General features: G+C 36.9%; 1 long non-coding RNA gene across 1 annotated transcript in view; it reads left to right on the forward strand.

Moving 5' to 3' along the window:
• Positions 1 to 6,962: 6,962 nt before the first annotated feature.
• Positions 6,963 to 20,889, forward strand: part of LOC142414318 (uncharacterized) — a 185,106-nt gene continuing 171,179 nt past the window's right edge. The window contains exon 1 of the long non-coding RNA XR_012777017.1: positions 6,963 to 7,222. This is a non-coding gene — a long non-coding RNA (uncharacterized LOC142414318). The remainder of the gene's footprint in view (positions 7,223 to 20,889) is intronic.

Raw genomic sequence — 20,889 nt, forward strand, 5'->3', positions numbered from 1 at the left:
AGGAACTCTAGAGAGAGGCCCACATAGAACTGAAAAATTCTGCATTTGAGGCCACATGTTCTGTGGAGCATATAGAGAAAAGACTGCATAAGTATTCATTTGCCGAATGAGGTGGGGATCTGTGGAAAAATACTGCATGCAGTCATCTCATTAAAAGCTTCATAACAGACTATGTGGAGCTTTCTACTAAACTTTGAGTGTCTGGTTTGCTAATTTAGCATCAATTTTATGTAGCTGTGTAAGTGTATAACTATATTAACCATCACAGGATCATCACAGAGCTTAGTGGGACTGTCCTTGCAGGAAGACTGTAACAGGATGGATATCACAGGGTTGTGGTATTATAGACAATGTTGCTTAATATAGTAACAGCCCTTTCTTTGCCTTCTAAATTGTATATGCAATATTTTCATAAGTGCTAAGCTCACTCAAAATTTAAAAACAAGCCCTCCCTCCCAAAACCTAAACAGAATTAACACTGATTTTGTTCAGTCAATGCATTTATTTCGGAAAGAAGCAAGTCTGTTACTTAAGCAAGCCCCTGGGTGCGTTTACAAATACCAAACAACACAATTAATCATTTTTGGTGTATTACACTGCTAGCCATTGACTGTGTAAAGGATATTCCCTGCATTTTTCGAATACTGTAAGAGAAATACTAACATTAAAGGCAAAATCTCTAACAAACAAACCTCAAAACCCTCTGCCAGCAAAAAAAAAAAAAAAAAAAAAGCAGCTCATTTTCATAAATTTACACATAACACAGCCTTTAACTATGACGATCTTTTTGGAAAAAAAGTCTTGACTTATGATAGATCCCGTTGTGTTTTTTTTTTTTAATTGTTCTCCGAGCTGTTGGACAGTGTTGGAAACAAATAGAGGCCTCGAGATATTGCTGGACTGACAAGTGTTCTGTCCCTTTAAGAGTCTAAGCTTGATTGTCATGATGAGTCTGAATGCTTCAGAGTGACAATAGTTTAAGTCCGATTTTTAAAAAATGATTGAAAATGTAGGACTTCCTTCTACAGCAAGCTTTCTAGATACTGAAATGGAATCTGTGTTCCCCATCTCATCTGCAGCAGCATCCAAAAAAATTCTCAGTTTCTTAAATATTTTTTTAAAGTGCTATGATTAGATGCCAGTAGGGTGCAATTTTTTAATAAAGATAAATTAGGCTGGAACTGTAGGTTAAAAAGTTCTAAAGAAAGAAAAATAAACAGAAGCATGAATGGTAAAAGGAGAAGGAATACCAAATGAATAATAAAATATTTAGTGCTTTTCAATTAACTGTTCGGACGATTAGTATACTAGTATATTATATCATAAAAATCATGTCTATTAATTTTTTGCAGCCATTATCTTGACTGTGATTTACTCCGCTCAAATCATTAACAATGCTATTAAAAAGGTGGATGTAGATGAACGTTCTGGGTAGTGTGCAGGAAAATAATAGGATTATAGCTGAGGGTCAAGAATGAAGCTGAAAACCAACAGATTTTAGAGGATGGAGGTAGGGGACTGGAAGGGAACAGACACCTGAAAGGAAATGAAATGAGGAGGAAGGAATACAGCAAAAACCGTGGTCTGACTCTGTCCATTTCCTTACGGTAGCTGAAGTGCTTTTCTGGTAAGATTCTTTCTCTCTTCCCCAAAATGCTGCAGTTTAATCTTAATCCTGAACAAACCTTCATTTCATGAAAGGCACAGCCTTTTGGAATCACACAGCTTTTCTTCACAATGGAAATCTGTGTGTACATCATAAAGAAGACAAATATGTGTATGAATAAGAGTCCCCGGGGTCTTTTCTGAAGCAATGAAGCATCCTTGTTTCAGGTTACAATGGCAGCTTGAGGGCAGCATTTCCATCCAGAAGAAAATGGCTGTGACTCTTCATAAATAGAGGCCTTCTTGGAAAATGAGATAAAGTGCATAACCAGGAATGTGTTAACCAAAGAGAGAAGAGAAACATCAGCAAAATGAAAATGAACGGCTGACACATAGTTGGGAAAAGGTTACCAGTGGGAATTTCTTTGTCTGAATGGATGTTTTGCTGTATAAATAGATGTGTTTTTATCATGATTTTAGTTGCTAGTATTAATTAACATTGTAATCAAATTTCCCTGGTGCTTTTCACACCTGAAAATGACAGTCCTTCACACAGCTGTAAGGATTCACTGAGTCAGAGTTTTGTGTTAATGTTCAAATATTATGCTTAGGGGCCAGCTAATTAGACTGTGCATTTAAAGTGAGATCATTCTTTCTTCTTTATGGTTTTGAGTAGAAAGGTTGGGCTGCTACGAAAGAGGTAGTAGCAATGCTTTGTGACTGACAAAGCACGTTACGTTACAGGGTCCACAATAGGTTTTGCATGTCCAGCGCCTTTCTATAAACACAGACTCTGGGCAGATGTCAGCTGGTGGGAGAAAGAGGTGCTAGCGAGCCTAGCAGAGGGATCCTAACTGCCTTATCCCTGTGAAACAAGATGGCTGAAGGTTGTGGTCAGCAGCATGGCTGTGTGATGAACTCTCCGGTTCAGCCTCTTGCCTCCCCCCACCCTCCTTGACTGATACCAATAGCAGCAGAAGAAATGTGCATGCTTACATCCATTTTGTTACACCCATTGGCTTAGGCCTAACCACTGGGCACGCCAGGGAGTGTGTCGTCTGCAACTCCGTCCCTCAGATACCTAGGGAAGCTCATGGGTTTTCGAGTCTAGCAATTTTACACCCTTGCAAGGAGAGAAAGAGGATGATACTTTTAAAATTAAAAACCAAAGATAAGTTGTGAATATGAGCTGTAGCTGCTGGTTGCAAGAGCTCCTCATACTGGCTCAGCTCCCGATTCTGGACACTAGAGTCCCTTCTGTTGTTTCACATCCTGATTTCTGAGTGGAAGTCCAGCAGGACTTTAGCCCAAGCCAGCAAATATTCCCTAGAGGAAGAATGGACTCTTGAGTCCACAGTAAGGGAGCGAGACAGCTGGAGAGTGAAGAATGATTGATAACTGTAGGTGCACAAGGAGACATATTTTCTCACTATATGGTTGGGGTTTTGTTTGGTTGGTTTTGAGATGCGCAGGTTTCATCTCGTTACTTGTTTCACAGGTCAGGCTCATGCCTCCCTTCACACATATCTGAAGGAATGAAGGTGAAGGCCTTAAATAGTTGATTTTTTCACATTTCCATAGGCTTGGATACGTGCTTTCAGTAATTTCTTTGAGAAATGTTAAATGACTTATTCCTCTGCATTCTGAGTTACAGTGTGCTTATCTCTTCAGAAGAAAAAAAAACCTGACTGCCTATTTATTATTTAACAACAAGCAAAATTATGATGAAATTATGATACATTATTTTTGTACTATTTCACAGGAATTAATTTATTTAGATAGCATAACCTGACATAATGAGAGGGAACTTTTACAAATTTTTCACCTCCACAGAGGCAAACCATAATTTGAACATCAGCACCATGATATAGTATCATCCATCAGCTGCTTCCCAGAATGCTGCAAAAGAGCCAGTCACTTCCTTAAAGGTCTTTGTATAGCAGCAGTTTGGAGAGCTGCAGATTTAACTGGGTTATCTGGCCCTGAACATGCTCAGGTAAGTCACACCACCAAATGAAGTAGTGACTGACTGGATTAAAAGATCTCCAGAGAAGCACTTTTTGATTTTTAGAATGAATGAGAGATATTGATAAATATGTGCTTTGTAATTTGGAGTTTTGTGTGTTTTGACTGTGTTTCTTTGTATGTTAAAGGTACATTAATCTGTGGTTGTCCCTCATTCTAATGAAAGAGGGTAAAGAGGTGAGTGCAAATACAACGTCAAGGGGCAATAAAAGAATTAACATGCCATACTTTCATTGAGCTTGACAGTCGATATCTGCTCTCAAAAAGCCCTACTTTCTGTCTTCTCATTGTTCCATGCTTCAACTGTTGTCTTTGTGTAAAAAATTAAGTGAAGGGGCAGCTTTCAAAAAATTCTGAATTCTCATGAATGTGAGTCATTGTTTTAACACCTTCTGCCACAAGACTTCTGCTGATTCCTTATTGCCAACCCACTTGAGTTCTCCTTCTGTATCCTAGCATCTCCCTTACCTATCTTCTGGCCTTCTGCTGAGTCCTTATTTTTGCTGTTTGCCTTCTTAGTGTGCTGATGTGAAGTCCAAACTAATAAACCTGAACTCCTTTCAGTACTGTTGTACAGCACTGTTTGTTAGCCATCAGTGCAACTATCTGCCATTACTTTATCTAATTAATGTAGGATTCATACGTATTTTTGAGTTCTACAGTTTAATTATGCACTCCATAAAAAAAGTACTTTCTTTTCTTTGTTTTATAGCTGCTACCTGATTATTCCTTGAGAATTTTGAGAATTTTCTGTAATCTATTCTTCACTGAATGCACATTCTATGAAGTATAAAACCAGTCTGAAACAAGGCAATTATGAACTTATCCATTAATATGCTTGTTTCTCTGTCAATGTTGAGAAAATCATAGTCTTTCTTTCATTAGCTGAGGTGGCAGTAAATACACAGCATTTTTGCAAGCAAAAAGACCCCTTTTGGGAATGAACAACCTTCAGAAACATTGTCTGTATCTCATGTATCAGCCCCATTTCTGCTTCCATTGAAGTAAAAATCAATTTTCCATATGTTATATATTTTAGTTTTATTCTATTAAAAGATATATAATATTTGGAAAATCTCCGTTAAAGAACAATTATAGTACTATTTACTACATGCATAATGTCCTAAGCTGTCTTTCTCTTTCATTCTCTCTTTCATATACTGTCATACCCAAACATAGCCTGATCTCCTGTGCGCTACAAACATGAGTACTTCTGCTAAAATCTATTAGAATCTTTGCTTAAGTGTGTCTTCTTAGATAGCAGATGTTGTACAAATATACCTATATATTTGCACATTTTAGTAGTTGCATAAGAAATATGGGGTAAAGGGAATTTTCTGAATGTCAGTAAGTTATTTTAACTGTTTATCTGGAACACTTGTTCTATTAGCTCTTCTTGTACCCTATAATCGCACACATAGATGCTGAGTTAATAGTGGCAGCTTTATGTCAACTTTCATAATCTGAATTATGTCTCATAAGTGACATAAAATCTCATTAATGTATTCTGAATAGGCCACAGATAAAAATCTGCTCTGTTCATATAAAAATCCAGATATTGCTCCAAAGAGATTGAAATGAAGACCTGATGATAGTGAAATAGCGACTTGACAAAAATTCAAAGTATGTAGAAGCAGCAAAATGGAAGAAGTCTGAAAGCCTTACTATAATGATCAGAAGATGTGAATAGATAGAAATACGTTTTGGACCTTTCAATGGTCGAGTAACGTCAATATTAAGTAATGAAGTTTGCTTGAAAATAATCTTTTAACAGTATGTAATAACACTGTTTAGGCTGAGAGGGAGCTCTGAGCTTATTTTAGAGCTCTAGCATTACTGAGACTGGCATGGTGTCATTATATAATTGCATCCAGCTGATTTCTTTGCAGTTATCCCTGCATTTGTTAAATAACTCAAAACAGAAAATGACAAAATGGTAGAACTCCTTCTTTACTCCCTTCTCCTAAACATATATTACGGCTGCCTTTTGCTGCTTCTTGTGTTTATTTTTCCCAAATGCTTGTGATTCTTTCTTAGCCTAGAAATGCCACTTAATAAAGTTAGTTTCAGCTTTGTTTGCATTTTCCATCCTCCCCTTCCCCCCCCCCCCCGAAAAACTGAAACATACAATTAAAGCACCCTTTTTCATTTATAAACTGGATGGGTACCTTACCATAAGCACATCATTAGTATTACTCTTAGAATTATTGTTGGCATTTGTTCGTCTATTGCTTTTTTTAATTTGTATTTAAATACGTTGCATGGTAACAAGCCACACATTTCTTGCTCTCCACTATATCTGGAGTCACATTCAGTTAAGGTTCACTGGTGTTTATCCTTGGGATTTTGGCTTGGCCAGAGGGGAGGGTTATCCACAGAATTTAAATGTGGGCTTCACTGGTGTTTAAAGCTCAGTGACATTTGGAACTAGAAGTTTGATTCTGGTCCACTGCTGTTCTTAATTTTACTTTGTTTATTATTGCCACTGTAACAAATATGTTTCTGATGCCATGATTCCTGTTGTCCCTGATACCATCAACCTTACTCTTAACTTCTTAGTATGGCAAAAATGGCCTGAAGAAGTATCACTTATCATTTCAATTGAAAGATTAATTTTAATGGCAATAGCCTGAAACTTCACCCAGATGCACAAATTCAGTTTGTTTAGAATTGGTCAAAGAATTACACCCTTGGCTTATATGCCATACAATTGACTTTTTTAGGTGATATTTCTCTTCTGTATTCCTATTATTCCTATACAGGAATAATTCCTGTAATGCATTTTAACATATATCACCCATGCATTGAAGGTTATTATAAGCATATGTTTTGTCAGGTACACATACCACAAAGTGTGGTGTGTCTTCATAGGGAGACTATGCTAAAAGATAGGGCGATTAAATGGAGAACATTGGAAAAAAGCGTAACGACATGTAGATGAAAGGGGGAAAGTGTTTTCTGGAGGCCAGTAGCACTGCTACTAGTAAATATCATACTATAATACTTCAATATATTTTATTTTAAATATGAGATTTAATTTTATTTGGAAGTAGCATAAACCCAGGGACAGCAATGGTTAGATTTAAGAGACTTCAATATGTCAGTCTTTCATAACAAAACAGAAAGAGTATGGGTAGTTGTTAGTTTAAGGAAGAATTGATATTTTGGCTGCTTTCTAGGGTTTTTTTCCAGTTTGAGGGTGATTCTGAATAAAGTACCTTTTCTTATTTGTGGAGTGGCCTGTTCTCTTCTGGGTATTATATTCCAGGAAGGATTCACTGGGTGCATTCCTTAAACATGCCTGTGCATAAAGCATGTGCAGATCAAGGAAAAATAAATTGCTTCAGACTAATAAGTTAGATCTACATCTTTAGTGTTAAGTATAAATCTTCCTGCGTGTAGGTCTAAACAACTTCTTGTGATCAGAAGAAATGGTTCTGGAGAGATGGTTGTGAATATGAAGCTATGAAATGCCAATTTACATTCTCTTAATTTTAGTAGGAAATGCAGACCACTGTTTTCCATGTATAAAAAAAATCTAAAATGTATTTTGTTTGGTGAATTGCAGTGACATGCAACAGACATCACACAGGTGAGCGTTTTCTGCCTCTATACATTTTCATATTAAGACTCTGTCTTGTTATTAAAGCTCTCTGTTTGGGTTTCTCAGGAGACACAGTTCCAAGATTCCATTACATTTAGGCTCTTAAATGATGTTTGTCATCTTAGTTCTGGGCTCAGCAGCTCATGAAGGAATGCGATTAATGTCTGTAACGTTGGTCATTCTCTCATCCTCTCCCCAGGGAAGAAGCATGTGCAATGGAATGTCTTGGTTTGCTAGAGATTTAAGGCTTTATTATAAAATTCACAAGTTGGTGTGGGCTTATTTTAGGGACAATAATATCAAAGAAATGTGCCTTGCACTGGGAATGGAATGGCACAAACTTTGCACTGATCCTTATTCTTTGTGGGAGTTCAATCCATGCATTTGGATGAGCTGAGAAAGATCTGTGTTCTGTAGGCAAAAAATCATTTGTTGTTGAGAGTTCCGCTGTTTTAGAGGAGTGTAACAGTTAACAGGCTTCCACTTAGAGCTTGAGATGTTTTTCTTTTATTCTCTGGGTCCAGACTGTTGAGGAAATGAGTACATGATAAAGTACAGTGTGTGGTCACGCTTGAGATGGCTCTGAATGAGCTACTTCAGAGCTTTTGCAACAAAAAGAACTTCTGAACATGATTTGAAATTCAGTTGAAAACAGAAAACAGCTTTGGTATGCTTGTACTTACAGTAAGCTGAGGGAATTCTGTTACAGACTTCCTTTGTGACCTTTGGCTATGTGGTACCTGGGCCTGCAGATAGCCATATGCATGCACAAAACCTGACAGTATCACACTTAGAAGGCAGTGCTTCACTCCTGCCAGCTGCTGGCCTGACATTCACACAGAAGGGGCAATTTTCATGGCCAGAAGAGGAGAGAATTTTATATGTAAATACAAAAAATATTTTGGTTTGTATTCCTAAGTATTTGTAGTTGTCTGTTACCATACTTACTAGTCCTGTCTCGTAGTGTGGTGTTAAAGAATGAAGTTTTGCAGCGTGATGGGAAATAACATTGAAGAGTGCATTACTGTACTCATTGCAGTAATTATGTCCATAAAATTGCAATCCAACCTTGTAAATTATTGTAGGATGACTCATAAGTGGTGATAACTTGATATAACAAGTCTTTGGTGAGTTAGTGTTTACAGATCAGGTCCATAATTACTGGAAGATCCAGAAGTGTGCTCACATAGAGGCAGTTTCTGGAAAGATTTGAAGTCAGAAGGAAAGAATTTCTGGCACTTGCATGATTACAAGATCAGGTCTATAATGTCTACAGTAAGAGAGTACTGTGTTTATTTATTTAAACTATGTGTAAAATATTTTTAGTAAATTAAAATTTTACAAAATTTTTCCTTGTGAGTATCATAAACAAAGGAGTGGCATGTGCTGTCCTTGTGCTAATTAAAGGTTCTCTGATCTATACAGTGTCTCCATCAGCTAAATAAGAGTGTTTGTGTACTGTTTGTTTGAGGATGACAGAATCTGCTGCACATAAAATAGCCCATTTGGAAAAAGTGAACTCTTTCCCTCCAAAATGATTCTTGGTGTGTTAGATAACCACTTAATAACCATCCAAAAGAGAGAAAGAAAAACAGAAAAATCTGTCAAGAATGGACTATGTATCTATCTGTATGTATATATCTCTAACTTTATAACATAACAGAAATGGGATTTTAACCAAAAATCATTAATGGTGGAGTGGAAATGGAGTACTAAAATATTAGTACAGTTCACCCACTTTATAAATTAAAACTTGATAATATTCACAAAAGTAATATTTTCTAAGGAATTTCAAAATGCAAAAAACACCTGGACTAAGAATGAAATGGAAATGTGTTCTACTATTATGAATAAAGGCCCCTGATTCTGCAAGCACTTGCAGGAGTAAAGAACTGTGAGCATACCCGCAGCTCACTGATTCTTTCTAAGGCCAATTTCGTTCAAAAGTTTCCAAGGGTGCCCTAACCTTTGATCCTGGAAACACCCATGAACTGTATTTTGCTCATGGGAGTAACTTTATGTTAATGGGGCTACTTACATGAGTAAGACAAGTGTTTAAATAATTTTTAAGGAATCCTTGCCTAGGTATTACTTAGTTAATTGCTTATATTATACATTAATGTGCACCTGTGAATACTGAAATGCTCCTGCAGATGCTTAGGACAGTCTCGTAAATTTGCTAAGACTAATCATACAGTAATGCTACCAATATACTTAGTTGTCTTCAGGTTTGGGCCATGATCTTCAATATAGTGGTAATTTAATGAAATTTTATTTTAGGTGTGTGACAGTTTAACGTTTAAACCAATCCATGTTTAAAAAGTACTCTTAAAAGTGTCTATTTCATTGTGCTCTCTGGGAGAAAGAAAGCACAATGGAAGGAAAACACATCTGTAGAAGCAGCTTAGTAAGGTCTTTCATAAATATTCGAGTGTGCAGTTTTCAGCTGCTGGTTTGATTGCTAAAGGGTTAAGGTGAAATCTATGAAGTGCTCATTGGTGAAAACATTACAGACACAGAGTTTTCTTACAGATTCTTTATATTACGCTACAGATTCACACAGTGGACAATATATGCTAGCATGCAAGTACGAACATGACACTTCATTCGAAATCGGCACTCAGCATGACTGTGTGCCTTATGCTATTTTGCCTGTCTGATTTTTATTTCTCTGAAATAAAAAATAAATAGTAAGATTCTGCCAAATCCAGAAATATTTCTTGACTGGGCCTGAATAAGAAGGACCTGAGAACAAGAGGTATATGGAGATGCTGGATTTAAAGAAGGCAACCTTTGAGGCATGTTTACTCACTGAGGAGATTTACGCCCTCTTCCTTTGCAGGGCAAAGTACTTATGTAATTTTATATGTATTTGCTGTTTTCTTGACCAATCCTGTTCTGTCATGTATTCACACTGGAAGGTGTATGAGCTTCTTGCAAATATCCAAGGAGGTCTCATGCATCTATTTGTTCTTTCTGGTCCCAAATTCCCATTTGATTTATTTTCTGACACTCTTTCAATTAACCCCTGGGATCTATGGAAGCTCTACTGCCAGTTTCAATGGGATTATAGCCCTCTATACTCCCCCTTTTACTGCTGGTAGAGTGGCACCGATGAGCTGCATACTAGTTTTCTGCAGTGACATTTTCAACTTTCCCCATATTATTAGGGACATGACTGAGGATCTTAAAAATTATAATCCATCCTGAAGCTGTTTTGATCTTCAGAAAATGAGTACACATACAATGGGGGCTACTGTTTGTTCCTATCAGATATTTCTAGTATTTATTTTCCCGTAAGAATTTCTTGGCCCACTGGAACCAAGGGGAAAAGTCACTATTTTAGAGTTCCCAGAGATCTTCTTTTTTTTCTTCTGTGAGTGAAGGATATGATATGCACATGGAACGTGACTGCATGCAGGGTTCAAGGTGAATCACTCTGATGCAGAAAGACTGGCTCATGATTGGCATTAATATAAACACTTAATTACTAGTATTTAAATATTATGTTTTAAATGTGTTGCAGTGTGCAACTTGAGAAGTAAAGTAGATGAAAGTGTAAGACAACAGTTTAACAAATGATTTCAACCTGGAATGGCTCATTGTCACCAAAAAGTTGGCCTAGACACCTGCATGAAGATCCAATTCACAGTCCTCTTCTGTAGACAAAACCCTGCTGGAGAAATTTTGGAGCTTGTCATTTGACATAGAATTATCCACAACTGAGTTCTCAATAGGGTACAGCAGGAATTTCTTTAGGAATTACTTATATAAAAACAATAAATGCGTATGAAATAGACCACATTATATAATGCCATGTATTTCTAAATGTCTTAAACACGTTACAGGCTGTTGCCATTGTTATGGATTTCTTACACAGCTAAAGACAAGACTGAAGTTAATGGGAATATTTAGTGTTAAAAGTGGAGACAGAAATTACAAAGTTTGAGTTGATTTACACAAGCATAAATGCAAAATGACCCCACTATCATTAAAGGAATTGTGCTAGATTTACAGTAGTATAAAGAAGATAAGAAACTGGCCCAGGGTAGGCACTTTAGCAATAAAATGCATCCATTTATAGGGTGAAAATGTACAGCAGTAAGACATATGAGGAAACTAGAGGGGATTCCGTCTGGCAGGGCCATGAATCGCTCTGGGAGAGCCTGCTGTCTAGGCTGGCTTTCACAACACCTGTTTCTGTAAAGAATTTTTAAAGCTCGAACACAAGTGTCACCTACCAAAAATTTCCCAAGGGGAGGAAGAAACAAAATGTGTAGTGGCCCAAGCTGTTCACTATATTGCTTAAACCACTGACATCCATGGTGTATATAGTCTATAGAACTATACCACCTTTTTAGTGTACAAGTGACAAAGAGTCCTTTTTTCTTATAATTTCTTTAAAATGAAGTTAATGGCAGTCTTGCTTGTTATTAGTTTTTGGTGGAGACTTTGTGCTCTTTCATCCTGTATAAAATTCTTTAGAGACAATTTAAAACCTCAGAAAAAGTGCTATCATAGTGACGGTACAAAGAGTTGTTACGTAGTAAGCCCTTGATCTTTATTTGACATCACTGCTGGTCCTAGCCTGTGCCTGTGATCTTGAAGTCTCATGCACATGGGAGAATTGTAAGCTTATGGAAAAATGAAAACATTTTTCATGGAGATCAGAGACAGATTCTGATTCTAAGATCTTGAAAAATATCCACCTCTCCCTTACTACTATGGATTTAATTTTAAATGATTGTCTTTCTACAGAGATAAATGAAAGTACTGGTAAGAAGAACAGTAATACAGTAGTCTGGCTGGCACTCCACTATTGTTCCGGTAGGTACAACCATCCGGAGCAGACACTTCCAGGATTGATAGCAAACTTCAGTCGTTCAATACGGCTGGCAATACCAGTCCATCTTTAGTGAAGGGCACTATTAATAGCCAGGTAAAAGCATTTGTGTATTAGAAGATTCCAGTTATGGTCATATTGTGTCAGGAAGATGTCAGTGTTCTATCTCGTCTTGCTACTAATGATTGCTAAAATAGTACTTACAGTATAATAGATGAGGAGGGATGGATTACAAAGTTATAAATCAATCAAAGTTTTTTGTGATACATTTATATGCTTTTGTGGCTTGTTAAATCATCAAAACCCTCAGATTGATTTTTACTTTAACAATCAATCCTCTCTACGTTTTTTAACATGCAGTCAAGAGTTAAATTTTTGTAACTATAAATATTGAGAACACTATTATGACACTAGCAGGAAGATTTATTACATTCTGATGGCAGAGCTGAAAGGATGTATATACTATACCACTGAAGTGTCAAGATGCAAAGGTTGATTAGTCAGAAAGAGTTTGTTTTACACAGAGGAAACTGATCTATATGTTCATCAGCTGATATGCAGCAGGAATTCATCTGCACAAATGTTTATACTCACAGACGGCTGATATCAGCCCGCTCATAGGATAACGTTTGAGTTTGTATTGGGAACGCTTACAACATTATCTGTGATGAAGCTACGGCAGTACACAGGTAACTGTCACATCGAAGGCTGTACAGCTACTCAAATATTCATCATGGCTTCTGATAAGAAGTAAATGACCCTCAAAGATTCAGGCTTTCTGTCCACACATTTACCCAAAAGGTGAGATTCCAAACTAGGAAGTTTTTAAGGGAAAGAGAGCAATTAAGTCTCTGGGTGTAATCAGCTACTAGCTTTTAGGTTTACAGGCAACTTTTGTATTTGAATGCCATCCAGTAAGTATATAAAAATTTGGCAGTCAAGCTTTTGACAGAAGTTTTGCAATTGAGACATATGTAGACCAGGAACAAGACTAAATCTACCAGGCACATCCTGTGCAATTAATACAGCTTCCAAAAAGAACACATTTTAATTAGGCATCTATCAGTTTACTGTGAAAACTGGTTTGTGCAATATTTAGAAAGCACAGCATTGTACACAAAAAGTTATACCAGTTCACTGAACTTTGGCTGAGGAAGGAGATTCTGAAAAGTTGGAGGCTGCAAATCATTAGTGGGGGCGTTCTTTGGTAGCTTATACAAGCATCCTAGGTAGCTCTACATGATGTTTCCATCATTGGCACCATCTAAGCCATGCCGAATCTTGCACTTAAGTGGAATGTCTTCAGTGCAGCTGTATGTGGTTGGTAAAGTGCAGCAGCAATCTGAGTTGAGATACACATCAGGTGTGTTGCGTTAAGTGACTCTGCACAAGTATGGCCCATTGCAATTTTGCTGTGAATGTCCTAGTTAATCCACTTTTGCTTTAGTTAACCTGGTTTACTCCTCAAGTGGAACAGGCAAGTAGCATATGTATGTCCAGTTTGTAAGTGCTAAGCTAACTCTATTATTTGCAGTTGTCTGCACATATCTTTCATCTTAAACCATTTTGATTAGAAAAAAAACTTGTGTTAACAGAACACTTACTAAAAGGATTAAAAATAGGCTAATGACAGATACCAAAATATATTTGTGTGTAGGGAGAGATTAATTTGGTAAATTTATTTCCAGTGAAGCTCCCCAGGGATCTAGGCTTGTTTTGATACTAATATTTTTGTCAAAAAAGCTAGACAATTCTGAAAAGCATTAGTTGCTAAAGTCTGTAGATAAGACAAACATTAGGGAGTTAGCAACAATAAAGAAAAAGCACAATTGTTAAATGGATATCAGTGATTTGGTCACAGACCAATTATCATGTTATTTCCAAATGCACATTAGTATCACTATAGATACTATAATATAGATACTTCCTATAAATATAGCAAGATATGCTATACCTAGAAGTTAAGAACGTAAGCAGTAATTCTGTCTTAGATGAACGTAATACCTGATGAATATTCAGTTCAATATGAGCTGTCAATGCTGTAGCTAAAAGAGGCAAAGGGTTCCTTGGCTGTATGAAAAGAAAAGTATCTGTAGAAGTAAAGAAGTACAAACAATATTGGCAAGATCACTAATAAGACTGTGTTGTTTTCTGGAGACTACCCTTTGAGAGGTAGATGTGGAAGCAAGAGAGTTCAAATGCAAGCCATGAAAATGATGCAGGTGCTAGAGAACAAGCCTTATTCTTCCAAGAAAGAAGCAAGGAGTTCTACTTACACAGCTTCTTAAAGATAAGGTCAAGAAGCACACAGATACCCTTCCATGGGAAAAAAACATGATAATTGGGCTTTTCTGTCCTGCTGACAAAGCATAACAAGATCGAATGGCTGGAAGCTGTGAGAGTAATTAGATGCAGGAACTGCTTGCCAGGTGAGGTGGAGGACTCACCATTACTTAGATTTTTAAGGAAGGAAGATTAGATCGTCTTTAAAAAAAAAAGAAAAAAGCTGTAATCCAGCTTCAATGAGAAATTCTAATACCTGTGTGTTTATAGGGACAGGATTGTGGGGATAGCAGTGAAAGTGGATTGCTGGATGTTTCCAGTTACCTTTTCTGTCCTTGGAGTTTGTAAATCTGAGTTCCTCCTTTTGCGGGTTGTAGCAAGAACTGAGATGCTTGCATTGCTCTCTCTGAAATGCTTTTGCATTGTTTTGTGACACAGCCAGCTCTGCACTAAGACAATGGTTAATTAATGGTTAATTAATTAAGACAAGAGTAATCAAGCTTCAGAGCTTCAGCCAGTCAAGAAGGAATTTCCCCAAACATCCAAGTAAGTATATAGATCCACGGATTTTGGTTTTTTGCAGCTTCTTCTAAAGGAGAAGAAGCTGACCATAACTAGACATGGGACACTAGATAGTGTGGGCCAGTGTTCTGAGTTGTACAGAGAAACCTCTTAGATGTGCCTGACTTGTCTTGCTCACGTACTTGTGTTAGACTGACTGCTGTCTGGGAGGGAATACACCTGCAACCCAGATGGGGAAGGCCCTCAATAGTGAAGGCTAGAGTTCATTTGCTGAGATCACTTGGGCATATCTCACCTCATCAGTTTCCTGCCTCTGTTGAAGTTTTGCCTATTGGACTCTTATTTGTGCTCCTCTACCTTCTGCCTCAGCAAGTAATTTAATACCCCAATGGGGCCAAGTATTTTGGTTTAACTAGAAATTTTGGGAATCGATGTGGGCCATCGGAATGAAACTTAATGGTTTCTGATTAACAGATGGTGAGCTGGAAGCATCTAATAATTCTTTCTGACTTTGAACTATAAAATTTTGAAATATACAATTTAATGACTTTTATTTAGGGCTCTCTGCTTAACAGGGTTGGCGTTGTGGTTCCATTTTCTCTTTAGGTTGTCTTTAAAGACATTTTTACAACTCTAGTGATTATTATTGTGCCACTAAATATCTCTCTGAAAAATCTTACATTCTTCTCCTGGAAACTGTCAGCACTGTTTTTACTTGGTGAGAAGTGTCAGTAAAGACAGATGGCAAAGCTTCTCCTAGTCAGAATGAACTGCAGGTTGTGCTCAAGGAAACTGAGAGGAAGGGGTGTTGGTACACACACGCTACAGCAACATAATACCCTGTCCCAAGGAAAAGTTCCTTTGGTCATTGTTATGTCATCAGTATGTGAAATACAAAGGGGTCCAGAGTAGCTTCATCGCTACATTTTCTAGTTTTATTGGGAAAGGAGTTCAAAACATATAGTTTGAAGCATGAAGATTGTACTGCTTAATCAGAGCTTCATGGGAGCACTGGTTCCTAACATACGTGTGATATATGCTAGTGTGCTCCATTTACTTTATTAACTTGTAGAGAGGTTTACAGTTTAACCAGTATTAGTGATGAACCTGGAACTACAATGCACTGAGTTTCTTTAACAAATGCAACAAATGACATGGTCACGTTCAGCTTAGCTCAGAAAACCAAAGGTGTTTTAGAGCAGGCAAAGCATAATTCTGGTGACTGTTGAACTATTCAGTCTGCTGAAGTATAGGGTCCAGCAACATTCAAACACAGATGACATCTGAAGTTCCCTTGCCCTTTATTTCCTTTTAACTTTGCATTATGAACAAGACTTCACGATAGCTAATGGTAATCCTTTGTTACAGATTTTTAAAAAGGATGCTTTTTTAAACACAAAGATGGAGGAAAAGAGTGGGTGTTGTATGCAGTACAGTTTCCATGTTTATTAGAAAGGTAAAGACAGTGAAAGAAACACTAAGAAATTCAGGCATTTTTCACTAAGCTATTACTCTCAGGTATGAAATGGGCCAGCTGTTATAAACTGGTCCCGTTTCTCTATAACATACTGATCTGATTTAATACCAAAAACACAGTTTGAGGACAAACAGTTCATTCTGCCCAACCTTCTGAAACTCATCTTCAGATGCTTTTGGTGACTATTTACCATAATGTATTCTTTTTGCACTACAATTTGTAGGTTGAATATGATCTTATCTTCCTCGCTATACGCATGTGAACAAGGCTAGTTGTGCAGAACAGTGTTATCTGTTACTCTTTGCATTTTCTTATTTGCAAAGTTACACTTTTTATTCTCAGCTAAAAAATGTGCTAACCATTTATTATAAACAGAAACGTGATTGCATTTACTAGACATATGACAAGCATAAAAAGTAGAGTAAAAATTTTTTTAAATGATACACAGACAGATATGTTTAAAGTTTTCTTTGAATACATTATGAGTACTTAATAAATTAGTGAAAATGCAAATCAATTTTGCAAAGGATTTGCAAGGAGGAAAAGATCTACATTTGTCATGTTTCCCGTAAAGTAATGTGACCAATGGTAGCTCTAAAATACTTGTCAAGAAAAATCTCCTATTTAGTTGTAGCCCCAAAACCTGAGCCCCACAGTCATCTCAAAAACCTGAGGCCCAGATTTAGTTTTTGAGGAAAATGAGTTTTGATTTAGTTTTTAGTTATTGAGGAAAATCCTAGCAATTAATGTGAAATTAAACTACTACATTGGATGGTCTTGCTTGCTTGTCCAGCCATTAAATTAACTCTTTAAATGCATTTCTGGTTTTGATTTTTGTTTTGGTAAGGGTGTCTGAATTCTTATTGGTGTTAAAAATCAAAGACACAAAAAGAATAATGGGCTGCTTAGGATAAGGCATTTTATCACTGACATTTTCTAAGATTAGAATAGGCTTTTCAAACAAAAATAGGAACTGAAAAAATAAACACTGGATTATTTTTGTTGTTCTCTGCCTCTGTATCGCTGCAATAAACTTCAGCTATAATGCAGATGTTTCATTCTGTACACATACTTCATAGAAAAACAGTAAGACTTCTGGTCAGCAAACAAGATAGGCTTTCCTGAAATGCTTCTCCTTTTCCACTGCTTCCTTGTGTTTTATTGATAAAATATTTTGCAACTTCCTGACCGTGTAATGAAGTTGATTTAAAAAAAAATTGATGTACAGAGGAAAAGAAAGCATCACATAAAAGGGATCAACTAAAAATAAAGCAAACTACTGCGGCTAGCTGAATGACATTTTGGGTTAACTCAGAATTCTATTTTTCATTCTTTTTTTGGCTAATACCCATGAAAATTTACTTTTACTTTTACCTGGACTTTCTCTCTTTTCTCACCTTTATGTTTTTAGCCCCAGACTCCCAATAAGAATGCACTGTTTTCCAGCTCTTGTACTTTTGTTTAGGCCAAGATCTTCAGCCGGATCTTTCTGTGTTTTGCCCCAGGCATTTGTCCCACTTTCCTTTGACAGAAGAATAGAAAACCACATTTGTAGTATTCCTAAATTAATTATACTTTTCCAGGCTTAAAATACTGTGACAGATCAACAAAACAGTAGCAGAAAACTAATTCCTTCAAAAAATATGAAAAAAGGAAGTTGTGTAAGATGGTGTAATTAATCTTGCAATAAAAATAATTGTTTACAGTTAAAATTAATGTAACATGCATTCCTCAGCAGATAATAAATTATGGGTTTTCTCATTAGCATTTGAATTGATTTCCTCTAATTTCTGAGGAACACATGAGCATGTGACTAGATTAAGTTTAATTGGACTACAGCTGGCGCTGATTGTGTGTGGATAGGGTGGGGGTTTCTGACTGATTTGGCATCTTCCTGCATTGTGTTTCATTGTCTGTTTCTTCCTGTTCAGCTTTTTCTGTACAGGTTATAAGGCACTGTGAGAAATACTAGAGAATTAAAGTGGAAAAGGACCCTCTGATTTGTGAACACAGAAAAATATATGTGAAGTATTTATAGAAGGTCTGTAGTGTCAGCTAGCGAGCAGGCTGAAAGCGAGACAAACATTCATACTTTAGAGCCAAACTGCTATGCAGTATAGCATGCAGATGATACAGACATTATCAGAAGAGCGTTTGTGAATCTTACTACATCAGTGTAAGGCACTGCTGAGTAGCCGTCTCTGCTTCCTCACTAGCTGAATGTCACTGCTGTCACAGGAGAAAGTTGGCCAAGATCTGTATTGTGTTCCAGAGCTCCGTTTAGTGTTTTAACTGAAACCGTGAACTGGAGCAGCTGGGGCAGGAGTACACATTCTTTCTTACTAACTCTCGTTGCACAGGCAGTAAGCTGTGTCAGATGATGAGATTTTAAAATTTTGCTGCTAGCGTTACTGGAGTCCTTCTATCAGCCTAGCTAGCCCAGATTTCTTCCTCCAACAGTGGCCGCTAATAGCTGCCTACGGAAGGGCATGAGATTAGGTCAAACATATAGTGATAATCCCCTCTCTGTTCTTCTAGTCTTCATTGATGGATGGCTCTAGGATTTCATGAAGCAAAGGCGATATCTTTGTGTTTAATAGTCCTGGATGGATTTTTCTTTCATGAAAATATCTAACATCTTTTAAAATTCACGTTGAATCTTCAGCGTTCCCAGCATCCTGCATCTAATTTTGTTAGTATAACTGTGCATTGATTGAACTATTTTCATTTGATACTGTCTAATTCTTGTATTAGAAAAGACCTTTCAGCTTCTTCATGCAACTTCTGATTTTTATAGTCAGGATCATGTCTTCTCAGAGGTAGGGCTTTAAGCTAGAGTCCTGCTCTATTTAATCATTTCTGTGTAGAAGTCACTCCAAGTCCCAATTGTCTTTGCTGCCCTTTTCTTTCTATTTTCAAATTCTGCTACAACTTTTTGAGCTAGAGAAACCAAAGCTGTATTCAGTACTCAAGAGTAGCCTATTCTGGATTCATACAGTGACATAATGATGTTTTCTGCTTTTTTCTCTCTTCCTTTTTGAAGACTGTAGATTCATAGGGAGTACCATGCTATTCAGTGTGACTGGGGATGTCTGAAACAGGACTACTAAATATAGAAAGGTACAGAGGGCTACCTGTTGAAAAGAGCGTCATGCAAGTAGTGGATAATTTAGACACTGTGCTTCTTGTCTTCTACTAAGATGTTTCACGTACTAAAAAAGGAAACAGTTTAAAGAATCTGTAGATGACAAAACAAATTCAGTGGAGGAAGTACTGAACTTGGGGCATATGGTGAGGTTATTAATGGGAAAGAAAAGGCCACAAGGTATAATGAAAAGGCAGATGCTAACAGGGAGCAATTTAATAAGAAATGCAGATAGAGAGCCAGACTCACTCACAGTGTAATTCAATTTAGGTCAGCATTTGAGGAAACATATGAAGAATGAATTTGGTTCATGCTGTATAATCTCGGGTTTGATGCTCTCCATCATCTTTTGTCTTCCAAGTGATTTCCATCACAGCTAGAGATGGAAAACAATGTTTACTGTCGGTTCATGCTGTATTTGAAACAAGTAACACATGTGAGGGGAAGTAGAGAGAATGTTTTACAAATAAAATTTAAATAAAAATATTTTCACTAATAGGTTTCTCGGATAGCTTTCTAGAACTGTTTTTCAAATGTGCACTGAGAAGGCAGACAAAAATATTTTAAGAATCAGTGGTGGACTAAGAGACTTTATATTCATGCCATTTCTTTAGACCTTTCTTCCTAAGCAAGGAAATCCGTAGATAGATTGAACCTGATTAGAATGGGGAGAAAACGGAAAAAGACAATATAGGAGGTTAACCTTTCCCAAAAAATGAAGAAAAGAACAAAGAAAGAGTGAAAGATGTCTAGCTTTTGCTTGCATTTGGATTGAGGAGTTGCCTACTGCATGAGTTGCCCCATTTACTCAGCTCTTTCTTTTACATATACATTGCAGAGCATAATTGGAAATGTAGCCCTTGCAACTTATGAAATATTTGGTGCTGTCTAGTGGATATTTTTGGCAGAAATAAGACCATATACAAAATTATCTGTTCTGCCTACTTTCTCCCTTTTTTTCTGGAAGGTTGATATTAGCTTTTGAAACATGATCTTAAAAATGTCCAAGACATTTGCCTGATACATGTATGAAATAAAAAAAAAAAACCCAACAACAAACAAACAAACAAAAAGAAACAATTTTCCCTTCTTGGGATAAATGTACTATGCAGAATTAATTCCCCCTTGTGAGAGTTTGGCCAGTAATAATACTATTGCTTTGAGAAACATATAATGGCTTCTTAAACCTCTGTGAACACTGAGGAATGTAGTTTTAAGTTTCATCTGAAAAATTACAACTCCAGCAGTACATTGTGTGTTAGCACCATGCTGAGACATCGGCTTACCACTACTTTGAAAAAAGAATACCCCCTTTTCAGGGGCTGACACTGACCCTTCCAGATGGGTTTTTCATGGAGTATTTTCTGCCAAATACTGTTCAGACA

The sequence above is a fragment of the Mycteria americana genome, chromosome 9 (assembly GCF_035582795.1).
Source record: "Mycteria americana isolate JAX WOST 10 ecotype Jacksonville Zoo and Gardens chromosome 9, USCA_MyAme_1.0, whole genome shotgun sequence".
NCBI classification, from domain to species: domain Eukaryota; kingdom Metazoa; phylum Chordata; class Aves; order Ciconiiformes; family Ciconiidae; genus Mycteria; species Mycteria americana.